The sequence below is a fragment of the Mustelus asterias genome, unplaced genomic scaffold (genome assembly GCF_964213995.1).
Source record: "Mustelus asterias unplaced genomic scaffold, sMusAst1.hap1.1 HAP1_SCAFFOLD_1408, whole genome shotgun sequence".
Taxonomy (NCBI): domain Eukaryota; kingdom Metazoa; phylum Chordata; class Chondrichthyes; order Carcharhiniformes; family Triakidae; genus Mustelus; species Mustelus asterias.
In genome coordinates, this window is record NW_027591353.1 from 11,728 (window position 1) to 29,575 (window position 17,848).

Sequence of the window (17,848 nt, forward strand, 5' to 3'; positions counted from 1 at the left end):
ATCCAGAGGCCCAGCTTAATGCTCATGCATGGGCTCAAACCCCACCACCGCAGCCTGTGGAATTTAAATTCAATTAATAAACTTGGAATTGAAAGCAAGACTCATTAATGTTGACCTTGAAACTATCATCGATTGTCCTAAAAACCCATCTACTTCATGAATGTCCTTTTAGGGAAGGAAATCTGCTGTCCTTACGTGGTCTGGCCTGCATGTGACTCCAGACTCTCAGTATGTGGTTTACTCTCAACTGCCCTCTGCCTAGCAAGACAGTTCAAGGGCAATTGGGGATGGCCCACAAATGCTGGCCTCTCCAGCGAAGCCCACATCCCATGGAAAAGAAATTCTGCAAGGGGAGGCAATGGCCCAGTGGTATTATTGCTGGACTATTAATCCAGAAACTCAGCTAATGTTCTGGGGACCTGGGTTCGAATCCCACCACGGAATTTGAATTTAATAAAAAATATCTGGGATTAAGAATCTACTGATGACCATGGAACCATTGCTGATTGTCAGAAAAACCCATCTGGTTCACTAATGTCCTTTAGGGAAGGAAATCTGCCGTCCCTACCTGATCTGGCCTACATGTGAGTCCAGATCCACAGCAATGTGGCTGACTCACCTTCATACCTGTATCCAACAAGTGTGAGGAGCTCTTGATTTTCTTCGTCACTAAGATTAAGACACCTCCATCAGCTGCCTCTCTGTTGTGCTCTCTTTCTCCTAGCCCACTGAGCCAAACCTCCTCTCTGGTTTTCCCATTACCTGGACCTGAACTCTCATCTTTTTGATTCCTCCCCATTTCCCCTCTCTGAGCTCATCTTGTCCATGATCTATCTTCATTTGACCCTGTTCTCACTTAACTGATCACCTAACTTCCCTTCTGGCTCTCTCATTAGCTGGTAGTGTTAACAGTTCTCTTCCCCCAAGTTCTGCCACCAGGACCCCTGATTTCAAAATAAAATCAGCCCTTGACCCTTCTGTTCTTGCAGATTACCACCCCATCTCAAACTTGCCTTTCATCTCCAGAGTTCTTGACCACCTCCCAAATCTGCACTAATTTTCCCCATTTCAATCACTCCGATCAGGTTCCACCTCTGCTACAATATGGAAGCTCCTCTTACCAAGCCATGTGATATTGGACAAAACGGAATTATCTTCTCTCATCCGTTTCAACCCTTTGATACTATTGATCACATCATCCTTACCTGAAAACTGTTAGTCGTGGGACTGGCTGGGACTGCATTCTACCCTGTGTAACTTTGCATCTCATTTTCCATCCTCCATAAACTTGGGGACATCTGAAACACTGCTGCCTGTATCCTAAAATGTACCAAGTTCTGTTCGCTCTTTACACCAGTGTTTGCTGACCCACAATGGCTCCTGCCCTAGAACACTCCGGTTATAAAATTCTTATCCTTGTACATCATATTCTTCCGTGGCCTTGCTCCATCGGCAGCTTCTGCTGCTGATGCCCTAAACTCTGGAATCCCTCAACCTCCATCCCAATTCCTAACTTTCCTCCTTTAAGACATCCTTCTAAAAATCCAGCTCTTTGACCAAGCTATTGGTCATCTGCCCTGTTATCTCCTTGTGGGGCTTTGTGCCAAGTATTTGTTTTCTAATGCTGCTATGAGGCACCTTGGAACTTTAAAGGTGTTATATAAATGCAAGTTTCTGTTGAGTTAGCTATCACATGTCCCTGTAAACTCGACAGACATTATCAAGTGGTACAGTCAGATAACCAGTGTGGAAAGATTGATGGCATTTAGAGGTGTCAGCTAAATTCATTAGCTGGTTTGGAAAGTTGCCAACAATTTTCAAATCGCTATTGGAAGGTAACTTGCATCAAAACGAGAAACAGTAAAGGTGTTTATTTTGATCACTGATTAATATACCCATATACCTGAACAGCAGGATACAGCATTGAGTACTGTTTTTCCTTTTTTATTGGCTAATTTGAGCCTTGTACATGCCCTAAAATCTGATGTACAAATCGCACCTTATGTATATTTTTGCATCCTCCGACAATGAGCTTCGTGCATGAATGCAACTCCTATATATGGTTTCATGGATTGTTAGTGTTTATTGTTTTTTCCCCATAAGTTCCTTAATTCTTTGTTTTTCTAAAAAGATAACTGCTGTTTTCCTGCCTCTCTGTCTCTCTCATCAGCATCTGGAGCAAGAGAAGCACGAGTTGCGGAGACGATTCGAGAACCGTGAGGGTGAATGGGAAGGCCGTGTCGCTGAGCTGGAGAGTGATCTGAAGCAGCTGCAAGATGACTTGGAGAGACACCAGGTCCAGTTACGTGAGGCAAACAAAGAGAAAGTAAGAGCCTTGAGGGAACTCTCTGAACAGAACCAACGCCTCTTGGAACAGCTCACCAGGGTAAGCCTTTTGACACTGGAGGAAGGAGTTGAGTGAGGTTCAGGCTTCTTCACTAATACCTTACAACAGATCAAATTTGCTTTAGCACAAATGCAATGCTTTATCTATTATTCCATATTGAAATGTTGTAGCTATGCAGTGACTGGAGAAGGTGTGTACCTCTGAAGTGTTAGGGGTGCTTTTATTGGTAGTGTGGCACATAGGAGGTCATGATGGACATTGGCAAAGGTGCAATGGTATATGTGGAATGGCACAGAATGATTGTTGATGATGGCACTTGCTACTGAGGTATATGTTTGTGCATTTGCAAAGGTTCAAAAATATGTTGGCAAGGGACTTACCAGTGGAGTGGAGTTGATGAAGGCAGTAAATTGAGGGTACGAAAACAATATGCCAAAATGGCGCACAGGGAGGGTGAGTATTGTATGTAATGGGTAAGGGATTTTGATGTGGTGAAATCTGCTTTTAGTGTTGCATACATAGAGTATTTCATTTTGTTGAGATTAAGAAGGTATGAATCCAACACAGATGGGCTGTTGTACTTGCTGTTACCATGGAAGCAGGGCTACTCAATCAACTTGCAGAATATAAAATGGCTGAGTCACTGAATATACGGGCATGTTATCAGTGATCGCTGGTTTGTGCTGCTCTCTGCTCTAAATGAGATTGTTTTTCATCAGTTCTTTAAATGGTAAATGGGCTCCAACACCAGCTCCGGCTGACATTGCAGGGACAGCATTACACCTGTTACTGCAGCAAATTCGACAGCACTTATTAACCTGCTACATTTCACGTTTAAGTTCCATTTCAAACAATCAAACGCTGCTTATTTCACACTCAATGTAACTCTATTCCCAACCAGCAGCAACCCTCTGCTACGTGCCTACTGGCCCTGCAAATGACGTACCAAAGTGGAGACGCGTTTGAGTGAAATGAAAGCAGCGTACCTTTATTTAAGAAAAGATGTAAAACAAAATCTCTGTTGGACACCTGTAATAAATATAGTAATTGGAATATAGAGCGTGGTCAATGTCTGAAAGGCAGGTTAATGCTTTGGGTAGGATCCTTAATTGGTGAAATCCCTGTGACGAATCACTATTGGCATGTATTCCTGGTGCTTTAATTTGCTACTCAATACAATCTAACTCTTGTAGCCTTACTATTCTGGTCCCTAGCCTCTTTGCTGTAACTCGAAACAGAGAATTGTAGGCAGCATGCCTGCATCCCACCATTATGTGGCACAGTACATTGGTGATCCAAATATTGGATTTTTATTAATTGCCGGCTTGTCGGAAATTAATTATTACACGGCGCTCTTTAAAAATCTTCATGCCTGAAATTCTGAGCGGTTCCTGGAGGAATCCACAACAACTGAACCGTGCCCCCCTCCTGTAATGGTTTTCCTGTAGATCTACGGTAAATTTTACTCTAATCAAAATGGTTAGTCACCTCGTTATTACTGTGATTTGTCACTGCTCTGCACCATCTGTCCTATACCAATGAAATAAAGTTGCTGTTGCAGGTATAATCCTGATTAGCATTCAGTCTGGCTATGAGCGTGAAATAGGTGAATTTAATACTTTATGTTACATCTGTCATTTTCAGGACTCCATCGAATCAAGGATCATAAAGAGCTGTCAGCGCATATGAGGGAGAGGGTGGTATGGAGGTTGACGATGATAAACATCGATTTGATAACTGTGTGCTAGATTTAGCTGAGTGCAGAATAAAAGCATCATCACAAATTCAGGTCACTAGTTAAAGCTGAATAAATAGGTCCAGTTCCTTCTGAGTAGACTAGTCCTGGATCTCAAATCCTTCATGCTTCATAGAATTGTACAGTGCAGAAGGAGGCTATTTGGCCCATCGAGTCTGCACCGACCACAATCCCACCCAGGCCCTATCCTCATAACCCCATGCATTTACCCTAGCTAGTCTCTCTGACACCAAGGGACAATTTAGCATGGTCAATCCACCTAACCTATCTTTGGACTGAGAGAGGAAACCGGAGCACCCGGAGGAAACCCACGCAGACACAGGGAGAATGTGCAAACTCCACCCAGTGACCCAAGCCGGGAATCGAACGTGGGTCCCTGGCACTGTGAGGCAGGAATGCTAACCATTGTGCCACCGTGCCGCTCGCAGTTCCTTGTTGTTTACTACCGTTATTTTACTTTTATTATTTTGTTTGCGCGTGTGCACGTGCGTGGGTGCGTTCGTGTTCCATTTCACCAACTGACTTTCCCCATATGGGCGGCACGGTAGCACAGTGGTTAGCACTGCTGCTTCACAGCTCCAGGGTCCTGGGTTCGATTCCCGGCTCGGGTCACTGTCTGTGTGGAGTTTGCACATTCTCCTCGTGTTTGCGTGGGTTTCCTCCGGGTGCTCCGGTTTCCTCCCACAGTCCAAAGATGTGCGGGTTAGGTTGATTGGCCAGGTTAAAATTGCCCCTGAGATGCGTAGGTTAGAGGGATTAGCGGGTAAAATATGTGGGGGGGTAGGGCCTGGGTGGGATTGTGGTCGGTGCAGACTCGATGGGCCGAATGGCCTCCTTCTGCACTGTAGGGTTTCTATGATTCTATGATTTCTATGATCACCTTCTGCTCCCCCTCGCCCCCAATGTTGCTGAAGATGTAGTCTAAATGGCAGCTCTGCGGTAGATGGAATATAATGTTGAAAAATGTGAGGTTATCCACTTTGGTAGGAGGCACAGATGTGTAGCGTTTTTCTTAAGTGGTGAGAGATTAGAAAGTGTAGATGTACAAAGGGACCTGGGTGTCCTTGTCAGTAAATCACTGAAAGCTAGCATGCAATGGGCAGCTAGGAATCCTAATGGTATGTTAACCTTTATTGCAAGAGGATTTGAGTACAGGATTAGTGAAATTTAGTTCAATTGTATAGAACCTTGGTTAGAGTGTACCTGGAGTATTGAGTGCAGTTTTGGTTCCCTTACCTTAGGAATGATATTGTCATTGAGGGAGTGCAAAGAGGGTTGCTGGACTTGTGATGCTGGGACTTTTTTGTATTTGTACATGGGTGTTGCTGGCTGGGCCAGCACTTACTGCCCCTCCATGAGGACACTTAGATTCAAGCACATTGCTGTGGGTCTGGAGTCACATGTAGGCCAGACCAGGTAAGGATAGCAGATTTCCTTCTCGAAAGGATTATTAGCCCAGCGACAATATCACTATGCCAGCATCTCCCCACAGTCCTATGAAGAGAGATTGGGGAAACTGGGATTGTATTCTCTAGAGTTTTGAAGAATGAGATGTGATCTAATTGAAATCTAGAAAATACTTAAAGGAATAGACAGGGTGAATGCAGATGAGATATTTCCCTTGGTTGGGGAGTCTAGAACCAGGGGGCACATTTTCACAATAAGTGGGAAGCCACTTAGAACTGAGGATAAATATTTTTACTCTGCGGGTTGTGAATCTTTGGAATACTCTACCCTAGGGGAATGTGGAAGCTCAGTCATTAAGGATGTTTAAAGTAGAGATTGATAGATTTCTGAATATCAAATGACAAACGAATTTGGGGATAGAGTGGGGGGAAAAAGACATTGAGATGGATCGTTAACCGCAATCTTATTGAACCACAGAGCAGGCTGAATGGCCTACTCCTGCTCCTATGTTCCTAAAATCTGTGCCACAATAATCAGTCTTCATACTAAATGATTCTTCTCTTTTCTCGTTGCGTGTTTGACTCATCCACCTCCACTCATATGCTTCAGAATTTCAACACCATGTCTTCAAAAGCTCCAAATAAAATATGTTGCTTTGAGCAACGTCTATCCAGTAAATATCCCCAGGATAGTTACAGGGACCAGGATTCCCGCCTGGTGGGAAATTATGGTCCCACTGAAGTAAGCGTCAATTTAAATGTCCTGCTGCATCCGGTGGAGGGGGGAGGGGGGTGGGCGGGGGGCGTGGTGAACAGGCTACATCCCTCAGATGAGCTGTCTGAGAGATGTACTGAATCTTCAAAACATTATATATAGTTTGTGAGAGCACAAACTGGCTTTTAACTTCTTAATTTCCATGATTGAGTTAAAAATTGAGTGGCAAGAAAAATCTTAAAGCAAAAATGCTTTACTTTTGTCGCCATCCATAAAAGCTGACGGTGGACTGAGAGTCTTCACAGCAATCAGGACATGTTCTTCATTGTCCTGTTTGGGAACCGCAAGAGTTATTATTGCAACATATTTAATTTCCTCAGGCAGGGAGATCTGAGAGTCAAAGAGAATTAAAGGAAATTGTTATAGACAGGAGACAGTGTCTAACTGCACTGATTTCCTCTTACTATCTGTCTGTAAGCAGAAGGTGGTTTGAATTTGTTTTTAAACATAGAGCAGCACGTTTCTCATTCCACAGTTTTTTAGTGATCCAATTCACTAATAATCCACAGCAAACTCCAGTTAGGATGACCTCAGAAGCTTAGTTTATTTTCCACATTCAAAAGCCAGGAAGGAGTGTTCACAGAAAATGAACATTAGTTCACGTGAGTTACAGAGATCAAAGTCAGAGTCCAGTGAAGAATTCTCTAACGTAGGCATTTGAGCTGGCTGAAGACTGGATTTGTAGGACTTGCTATTCGGTTGGTGCTGATACCACAAGATAACATGGGTATGCAAAGGCTGTGTCAGTTCTGTAGGTGATGGTAAGAAATCTTTCAGCAAAGCCAGGTTTGATGGGTAGGTTGTTGTTCTGCCAGGAGGAACCTGCTTCTTTGTGGCTCTGCAGTTGGATATTAAAACAGCAGACTGGCTGTGAAGCCCAAAGATGTAATATTAAAAGCATCCAAAAGGCAAGAGGCTTGGGTTATGTGACATGGTCTTTTCATGGTTAATAACTCAACAATCAATTTCTGCCTCTGTGCTTCTGGCCAGAATTTCATTCTTTCTCCTCGGTCCAGAGGAGGTGATTAGTAACATCTCTTCTAGTATAATGAGTTTCGGTCCCCCATATTTTGTGATAGTTCAGGACTGGGGAGCCAGTTTGTCTATTATTCCTCTGCTTGTGTGGATCACGAGGGGTTTGAACAATGAAGTGTGAAATTCTTGAAGCTGAGAAAATAATTGTTTTGTTTTTAAAACACCCGACTGAGGAAAAAACAGAAACAGATTTTGGGAATTTTGGTAGTTTACGGGGTTTTCTCCAAGCCCAGGGCTTCTTCCAGTCTGCTTTCTTGAAGCTTTGTGACGAGGTTAGCCAAATTAAGGGAGTGCTTGTTTTCTGCATTTCACCTGAAAATTTTAATGTGTTATCTTGGGAAAGAAATTGCTATAGAATGCATTTATTTATTGCCATTGAATCTCTGACAAATGATACTTCAGTGTATCTGTCTACATGAATTTATGCTGCACTGTTACTATTCATTCGAACCTAACTGACTGAAAAATACTGGGAGCAATTCTCCCCAAAAAATTCTAAGTGTCGAATATGTGTAAAAACTGGGGGAAATCCCTCTGGTTTTTTCAGTGGGAGTTTCAAAATGAATCTCCCACACTCTGCACTGCACAAAGTATTAACATAATTCATGTGAAAAATCAAGGGGCAGGGCCTATTCCCGCTGGAGAGGCCGGCAGCACAGCGCTGAGCGGGCCACTGCACATGTGCCAATCTGGCAACGCTATGATCGGCGCGTGTGCAATAGTCCCGCACTGCCGGCCTCCCAATTGCTGGCCAGCACAGCAACCCCCATTGCTGGCTGTGCGATCACCCCCCCCCCCCCCCCCCCCCCCCCGATGGCTGTGTCTGGGCCTGCCTCGATGCCTGGCCCTGATCGCTGGCCTCCCTCTGTCGCTGATCCCAGTGCAGAGTGGCAGCAGGACCCCCTCATCGATCGCCCCCAGAGGCACTGGCTCTGTCTTTGGGATCTGTAGCTCCAGGTTCTATTTTTGGGGTATGTAGCTCTTATTCGAAACAAGTCCCTCAATGGAGCTTGTGGATCTCAGTTTAGGTACTGAGTTCCTCCGTGGGGATGAGGGGTGCTGGCCATATATCCTTCATGACTGGTTGTAAAATGAATTTGTACAGTGTAGTGCAGTTAATAGCCAAGCACATTGGCCACCTCCTGTGTAACTCAACACCGAGAGAGTGAAATGGAGACGTACACAGGTGCGTCTGCCCAAAGACATCGAAAATGTGAAATTATGGTGTAATTAATGTGATTGGACTGATGCTGGGATAATAAAAAAGTTCAATACATGTACAAACAGCATATTTCTTATTCAATACTCAATCAGTAAGCATTGTGAAGCAAGTCCTGTTCTGGGGTTATATATAATATGCCACTCAAGTTGCAGCTTTGGTGTTAATGATTTCTTTGTGTTCAGGCAATGCTTGTTGAAAACACTGCAGTTAGTTGTGCAGCAATTTGGAGGTTTTGGCTTGCCACAGGAAATAACATGACCCTTCACGGGTCTGAGGGCGGTTTTTGAGTTTCACTTGCTCTGTAACATAAGTAACATACGGGGAGGAGGTGGCTGAGGGAGGAATGATTTGTGAAGGGGCACAGGAAGGTGGATTCTCCCCAAACAGCCCCACCCAAATGGTTGTAACCTGTTGTGTGTTGCACAGCATCGCACTGTAGAAAGGAGAGGAGCTGCAGAAGAAGAAGGAAGTGAATAATGTCTGAGTTTGTTGTGGCCAATGTAGCTACAGTCACTTCCCTGACTGACAAGAGAAGCTGCGATGGCCTTGGCATGCTTACCTCTGAGTGTGAGAGATCTAACAGTGCTGTCTGAAGTCATGTGTGAAATTCCCACCCCATATCTCCACCCACCCACTCCCTGGCCCCGCCCATTGCCCAGCCCGTTCCCCTCCCCGGCCCCGCCCATTGCCCAGCCCGTTCCCCTCCCCGGCCCCGCCCATTGCCCAGCCCGTTCCCCTCCCCGGCCCCGCCCATTGCCCAGCCCGTTCCCCTCCCCGGCCCCGCCCATTGCCCAGCCCGTTCCCCTCCCTGGCCCCGCCCATTGCCCAGCCCGTTCCCCTCCCCGGCCCCGCCCATAGCCCAGCCCGTTCCCTGGCCCCGCCCATTGCCCAGCCCGTTCCCCTCCCTGGCCCCGCCCATTGCCCAGCCCGTTCCCCGGCCCCGCCCATTGCCCAGCCCGTTCCCCTCCCCGGCCCCGCCATAATTCATTCCAATAGTCCATAATCCGAAAGTCACATTCAGTCATAAAACCTGGTCAGGCCATTCACCTGAAGACTGTTGTTTGAGTGGATGGGGCCACTTGAATATACTAAATATAGACCAGGAGAATGCGGAATTCGGATAAAATGATTCATTCATTGAACGGAATATTAAAATAGTACCATTGACTTGATAATGCACAACCAAGTGAATCCCCTCATAAATCTTTCTCACCTGCTTTCTTTTAGTCTGGACTAACCACCACTCTGATGTGGTGTGATCGCTGTAGCTTCAGCTGGCCTGGAGGCAGAGTGCACGTTTCCCTGCTCTGATAGCTGAGATGGACACCCTCTGGGTGTTGGAGCTGTAGAGGACCCTGTCAGTCTGCCCCATTGGGAACAGGGGGGAATGAGGAGTGAGCAGAGTCCCCAGTGCCCTGTGTCCTTTCTCCATCTTTCTGCTGGTCCAGCCACATTTCTCTGCGAGCCAAGAACTGGAGAGCATTTTGCTGCATTTCATTGAACCAGCAAGGTGAGGTTTTTCTCCATGAGATGTGCACCTCACTGTGTGACAACCTAATGATCTAATGCAGACTCACCAAGTCGAGTGAATTTGAGTTGGTGGAGGGTGCACATCAGTCATGTGACAGTGCTTTCTCAGAGTGCTCGTCCTCCTCCTTTGGCCTCCTCCCACAGCAGCTCCTCCATCCCCCTTGAAGAATCTGCAGGAGATCATTGGCATGTGTTTATGCTGATGAGAAAAGATTTAACCTCCACAAAATGCATACCATGACACTTGGCGGTGATTTAAATTCAATATCAGTGACTGCTAAATGCCGAGTGGCAGTGTGATATGACCAGCTATGTGAGAGGTGCCCATCTGCAGTTGAGTCAGGGTGCCCAGGTTCACTCTGGGCTTTCTGTCTCTGCCTGGAGTTGGGTGCCCTCTTCTTCAGTGAGAGGAAGCAGAGAGCTACCCATGTGAGAATGGAAGCTGCATTGAAGATGGAATGAGACTGTTTGTGGAGGATGATTGTCTGGGTCGGATTCAAGATGGCATTAAGATTGGGGTGGGGGTAGAAGTATGATCCTTGATCGTTTAGATGGCAATTTGGGGAAGTGCCTGGAGAGAGCTGCATGTGTGGAACTAAGTTGTGTTGCTCAGAGGAATGCTGTGCAGGAGAACGTCAGAGAAATCGTAGAGTGACGGATGCCACTTGCCACCCTGGAGGAGAGATGCTTGCAAGTGCAAACTGTGATTTCTAAAGGTTTGTAATGAGCTGTTGCACTCTTCTATCTGTCTGTCTGCCAGCACTTCACTGCTTGTGTAGATGGTTAAAAGCTGCCAGGAGGCATTTTCACTCCAGTCTATGATTTGTGACTAACCACCATTCCCCAGGTAGCTGGCTGGACTTTCTAAAATAAAACTTAAAATGAAAATTCATTGAGGCCACATTGTTACACTAATATTTCAGGCCCGTGTACTTTTATATTCAAGCCATCCTCGGGCTCTTCTTTGCTACAGAATACTGGTAAGTATATACACGCTATACAAATACTCAGAAAAGCAATTGTTATGATTGGTTCTCCGCTTATGAAGTGCAATGTTCTGAAAATTAAATCCTTCCTATTGACGACCTTTTAATTATCAAAGTGGAACAGCGGTTGTGATTATTTTCTCTCCCTTGGCTACTGCTAGTTCAGAAATGGGGGGGGGCTCATCTCAAATTATTGATTAATCTAGGGAGTGTATGTAGTTGGGAGCCAGTTCATCCGCGGGCCTTAACGTTTGTGAGGAGGTGGGATGGGAGTGTGAGATTGCGCATCAAATCCCATGAATGTGGAGGCCTTACCTGTTAATTGAAGTCAAAAGCAAGACATAGAGCTTTCCTTCACTAAGAGAGTTAATTGACTTTGGCTGTGAGGGAAGAGCTCAGAGACAATGTCACAGCTATTGCCTATTTATATTCTTTTGTGTATATCAATTAAACAGATTGACATATAAATTAACGTGATCGCCACATAAAGGGGCACTGTTAACAAAAATCCAAAAGGAAACTTAGCAAATCAAATTAACATTTCATTCTGGGGACTGGTGGTGTGCTGTGAAAGCATACCAGTGGACACCTCGTGTTCCTATTTATGCTCTTTTGATGAATCAAGAAAAAAAATCAATAAATAAAATTAAGAGGAGGGTGTTGGCCCCTGTGAGGGCCTGTCACAAAAAGATATCAAAACTTCAAAGGAAACTTGCAGATTCAAACCAAAGTGTCAATTCCAGGGGGGATAATGGACCCCAGTCCCCTCAGTGCCCACTGATCGTGGAAGGCCCGAAGCATGCTGGTGGACAGCACATGCTCCCTTTCCAAGGTCAGCCAGCCGTGAAGGTAGCCTCAGTAAAGTGGCAGACAGTCAGGGTGAACAACCCCCTCAACAGCTCGCTGCCTGGACCTGTTAGTGGCCAATTTGGCCAGGCCCAGGAGCAGGCTAGTGAGCAGGTGCTCAATGTACTCAAACAAATGTCCTTCACCTGTGTATCCTTACGATATAATTAACTTACAACTAACACTGCCAAATTTAACTTTTGGATTTGTTTGTCCATAATGCTCCCTTACGTAAGGAATAGCAGTAAGTTATGGAACAAAAAAGAATGTAAATAAACAAGCATTTTTATTCTGTACATTTGATTTAATTTATTATCATGTGCATTAGTAAACAGTGAAAAGTATTGTTTCTTGCACGCTATACAGACAAAGCATATCGTCCATAGGGAAGGAAAGGAGAGGATACAGAATGTAGTGTTACAGTCATAGCTAGGGTGGAGAGAAAGATCAGTTTAATGAAAGAGTTAGAATAAAGTTTTAGAAGCATGGAACAAGAATAAAAGATAGGATTAGAAGGTATGCTGGGCACAGCTTGCAAGAAGTCGCCACACTCTGGCACTATTTTGGTTCTTGGAAAAAAAATGTTGAACTGTATGTCAGTGACTCAACTTCACATTTTTAATCTCTTGAGAAAAGTTTCTGTATAAACACCCACAAAGCCTCAAGTGTTCAGCCCTACCCCCATGCCTCGAAATGCAGTTCATGAAGAACTGCAATGAGTCAGTACAGCGCCCTTTCATCTTTTGGGCATCAACTGATAAAGTTTGTTTTTTTGCTTCAACACTTATCTATATTGTTATTCTGTAGTTTTTATTGCTTTATTAAGGCTGACTTAAGTAATTATTGATATTTTTGGTTAACTTCAAAGCAGTTCATTTTGGATGTTTGCAGCGTCTTTTAAAAATAGGAGTCCTTTAATCGGAAAATATTACTGATGTCTTCTCAGTGGTTACCCAACTACCTACAGATCTCTGCAAAATATTAAATTTTCCACATTTGTCACTCTGTAACTCACCTTTAATTGGTTAGGATCTCCTTGAATAAAATGGATGTTCCTTTCTTTTAATCTCCCTTGTATGAAACAGATCACATCGCTTTGCTTCATTAAGGATGCATCTCATTCCCTTCAAACGCATGCTGAATTGGTGGGGCTTCTGTTCTGCTTACAAGGACCTTACACATCATTGTCTGCAAACTGACAAGTCGAAGAGTGAATTGGAAACCCATCCACTGGGATCCAGGAAGAGGCTCTGTCCTGGAATTAATGTCACATGCACAATTTAGTACATCCAAAGCAGGCTCAACTGGTGTGGTATTCCAGACATGGCACGGTGTTTAGTAATGCTGTAAGGTTCTGGAGAGTAGCTTTCAAGAGTTTTGGGAACGTATAGGACTGTGTGGGCAGATATGAAAGTTGTAGTGAGAAGGCTGATTGCTTTGTTGTAGTGGCTGATGATTTTAATATGTTAAAGTTATAATTAATATATCCCACTGCTTTGACTGAACATTCATAAATAGGTCATGTTGTAATGCTGAGCTAGCTGATGAACTACAGGTCATCTAATAATGAAAATTTACATTCAAATCAATAGGTGATTGTATGTCCTCATTGGGAATGATCGATAGAGCTGTGTGCCACCACAGCTGGGATGCTGGGAAGAGGTCAGTGTTCCACCTATCTCAAGGCAGTTTATTGAGATCAGCACATCCTTATCACAACTGGAATTATTGCAGTTTGATCATCATTCACCTAGGGAAACGCAGTGAAAGCAATAGTGTGTAGATATTGCTCATCCTTATGATTGTGGAAACATTACGATTGGAAACACAGATAGGATATTCAACCTTTCGAGCCTCCATTCTCCTCCGTTCAATTAGATCATGGCTGAACTCGACCTCGATTCCATGCCATTGCTCCCAGTCTCTTGATATCCTTACTGAACAAAATAAATCTGTCGTGAAAGCTTCACTTGATCCAACATTCACAGCTTGATGCAGATTTCTATAAACTTTTTTTTTTTAAAAAGCTTCTTGCTTCTTTTCCTCCTAAATGGCCTAACTTTCATTGAAAGATGATGTCTCCTTATGCATGGTTTTCCCCAATCAATGGATCGAGTTCAGGCGTTGGGCTCCATTTCCCCCCTTTTAGCAAATCTTTCAGTGTCCAACTACTTGTATGTTTTGTTGTTCTTCATGAAGGATTATACCGTTGGTGATCCTTAGCTGCCAATTCATTAAACCAATGAGTGCAGTTATTTCAAAACACCTCATTAATCATGCAACAAGGTGTCTCTCATCTTCAAACACTGCAAGCTAATTAATCATCCTCCAGCAGTTAAAATGGTACCAGAAATGTTTAAAAGGTTGCAAGACACACACCGCTTTGGGGCCACAGGTTTCACCCAGCTTGCTGTGTTGGCTGATCATCTTGATACTGTAACTACCTGTTGGTGCCTCTGAGCGAGAGGAGAACAGGTCAAACAGCCTGCAGATACTCAATGTTCCAATATAAAGAATGGCCATTTGGATAAGGTATTGCAAAGTAAAAGGCTGTACATAAATATACTTCAGCAGAGGAGAAAAATAATGAGGGAGTAAAGAATAGATTGAGAGATTACAAGAAACATCATCAAACAAAACATTTCTGTTGGGAAAGGGTATGTTATAATCCTTGCCCTGACAATTAGGTGTCTATGTCAGCTGAAGTTCTTGTTTGTCTGTTAAAGTCATAACATGGAGAGGTTCTTGCAGCCCAGAAGGAAGTCAGCCCATTGTGCCTGCTCTTTGAAAGAGCTATCCAATTAGTACCACTACCCTCCCTCAGCTCTTTTCCCCCATAGTCCTGTCACGTCTTCCCCTTTATCCAATTCCTCCTTTTTAGAAGGTGCAATTGAATCTGCTTCCATCGCCCTTTAAGGCTGCGAGTTTCAAGTTCCAAATAACAACAACAACTCACCACACGGATCCGTGCTGGACCCCCTCTTGTTTGTCATTTATATAAATTACATAGTTGACTGTGCGTGGTAGGATCAGTAAGTTTGCCGATGACACAAAGATTGACCGGATAGTTAAGTGAGGTTGAGTGCCTTGGGTCACAGGAAGATATAGACGAGATGGCCAGATGGGCGGATAAGTAGCAGATGGAATTTAACCCTGAAAAGTGTGAGGTGATGCACTTTGGAAGAAGTAATTCGACAAGTATACTATGAAAGGTCTGACACTGGGAAGCTCCGAAGAACAAAAGGACCTTGGCATGTTTGTCCATAGACCTCTGAAGGTGGAAAGGCAGGTTAATAGGGTGGTGAAAAAAGCATATGGCACACTTGTCTTTATCAATCAGGGTGTAGATTACAAAAGCAGAAAGGTCATGATGGAGTTGTATAGAACTTTGGTGGGGCCACAGCTGGAGTACTGTGTGCAGTTCTGGTTGCCACATTATAGGAAGGACGTGAATGCATTGGAGGGGGTGCAGAGGAGATTCACCAGGATGCTGCCTGGGATGGAAGTTATGAAGAAAGGTTGGATAGGCTTGGGTTGTTTTCGTTGGAGCAGAGAAGACTGAGGGGCAACCTGATTGAGGTGTTCAAGATTATGAGGGGCATGGACAGGGTGAATAGGGAGCAGCTGTTCCCCATAGTTAAAGGGTCAGTTTCAAGGGAACACAAGTTAAAAGTGAGTGGCAGGAGGTTGAGGGGGGGGGTTTGAGGAAAGACATTTTTACTCAGGGTGGTGATGGTCTGGAATGCACTGCCTGGGAGGGTGTTGGAGGTGGGATGCCTCACAATTTTAAAAAGTACCTGGATGAGTACTTGGCCATAACATTCAAGGCTATGGGCCAAGTGCTGGCAAGTGGGATTAGATGTGCAGGTCAGGGCATTTCATGTATCGGTGCAGACTTGATGGGCCGAAGGGCCTCTTCTGCACTGTAGTAATCTGTGATTCTGTCTCCCCCTCTGTTTTTTTTGCTGATTATCTTCAACCTGTGTCCCTCTGGTTACTGACTCTCCTGAAGGTAATGTTATACAGGCAACATGTAAAGATTTAGACTAAGAAATAATTATGTACTGATTTTCAACACTTTGTTACTGTGAAGTTAACAAAATGTCTTGTCTTCCATGCTATGGGGCCCATTCATTCCCTCACTTCCGATTTGTCTATATTTCATCATTTGTGGAAATAGACACCTAGTCACTGATCTGCAAGCTGACTGTTATTTTCCATTCCTTGTAATACAGAAACACTGAGACCAAGCACCAGATTTCCCTGTCTTTCTTTAGTTTAAGTTGCTTTAAGTAATTTGTGAATGTGGGAGAATAACAGTGCCATAAATTGTGCTGACATGCAGTCTGATTACCCAGGATTGTGCATCATCCAGCTCCATTCCCGATTGGGAGGGGGACGGGGGGAGGAGGCGGGGGTGGTGAGGGTTCAGTGCTCAGCACACACTGAACCGTACAAGCCACAATTTGTAGTTTTTTGAAACCCTGGCCTGCAGAGCAAAATATAACAAGATCCATTGGCCTACTGGTAGACTGTGATTTAGGTGATGGGATGGAATGAATTGCTAGTGGATACAACTACTTGAAGGCAAATCAGTGGGAGGCATTCAAAAGTGAGATTCTATGGGCACAGTGTAGACATGACCCCACAAAGAAAATTGGCGGTACTGCCAAATCAGGTGCCCCTTGGTTATCCTGATGCATGCTCGGTACGATAAAGTACAAAAAGAAAGCTTATGACAGTCACAAAGTTAATACTGTAGAAAGCTGGAGGAGTATAGAAAATACAGGAGTGAAGTAAAGAAGGAAATTAGGAATGCAAAGCGGGGATAGGAAAAAATATTGGCAGGTAAATTAATGGAAAATCCTTAAATGTATTACCACTACATCAAGAGCAAGGGAATAAATAAAGGGTAGATGTACAAGGTAACGTATGCGTAGATGTGGGCAGAGTTCTCAAGGAGTACTTTGTCTCTATCTGACTGCAATTAGTAAGGATAGGGAACTACACCTCCATGATTATCCTCAACACCTGTGTCCTGCAAGGCTGTGTCCTCGGATCTTTACTATACTGCTTATACACCTATGACTGTGTGGCCCAATTCACCTCCAAGTCGATTTTCAAGTTTGCTGATGACACCACTGTAGTGGGTCGGATCTCAAACAATAATGAGACAGAGTACAGGAAAGAGATAGGGAATCTAGTGAACTGGTGCTACGACAATAATCTCTCCCTCAATGCCAGTAAAACAAAGGAAATAGTCATTGATTTCAGGAAACGTAGTTGAGGACAGGGCCCTGTCTATGTCAACGGGGATGAAATGGAAATGGTCAAGTGTTTCAAATTTCTAGGTGTCCAGATCACCAACAACCTGTCCTGGTCCCCACACGCCGACACTATAGTTAAGAAAGCCCACCAATGCCTCTATTTTCTCAGGAGGCTAAGGAAATTCTTCATGAGTCACCAACTTTCACAGATGCACATAGAAAGCATCCTTATCTGATTGTATCACAGCTTGGTATGGCTCCTGCTCTGTCCAAGACTGCAAGAAACTACAAAGGATCATGAACGAAGCTCAGTCTCCTATCTATTGACTCTGTCTACACTTCCTACTGCCTCGGAAAAGCAGCCAGCATAATCAACGACCCCATGCACCCCGGACATACTCTCTTCCACCTTCTTCCGTTGGGAAAAAGATACAAGAGTCTGAGGTCACGTACCAACCGACTCAAGAACAGCTTCTTCCCTGCTGCCATCAGACTTTTGAATGGACCTACCTTATTAAGATTATCTTCCCCTACACCCTAGCTATGACTGTAACACTACATTCTGCACACTTTCCTTTCCTTCTCTATGTACAGTGTGCTTTGACTGTATAGCTCACAAGAAGCAATACTTTTCACTGCATACTAATATGTATGACAATACTAAAGCGAATCAAAATT

The 17,848-nt window shown here is 44.2% G+C and overlaps 1 protein-coding gene across 1 annotated transcript in view; it reads left to right on the plus strand.

Moving 5' to 3' along the window:
• Positions 1 to 2,283: 2,283 nt before the first annotated feature.
• The window catches only part of LOC144488247 (BICD family-like cargo adapter 1), a 65,567-nt gene continuing 50,002 nt past the window's right edge, over positions 2,284 to 17,848 (plus strand). The window contains exon 1 of the mRNA XM_078206281.1: positions 2,284 to 2,386. The gene's annotated coding sequence lies outside the window, so the exon portion shown is untranslated. The remainder of the gene's footprint in view (positions 2,387 to 17,848) is intronic.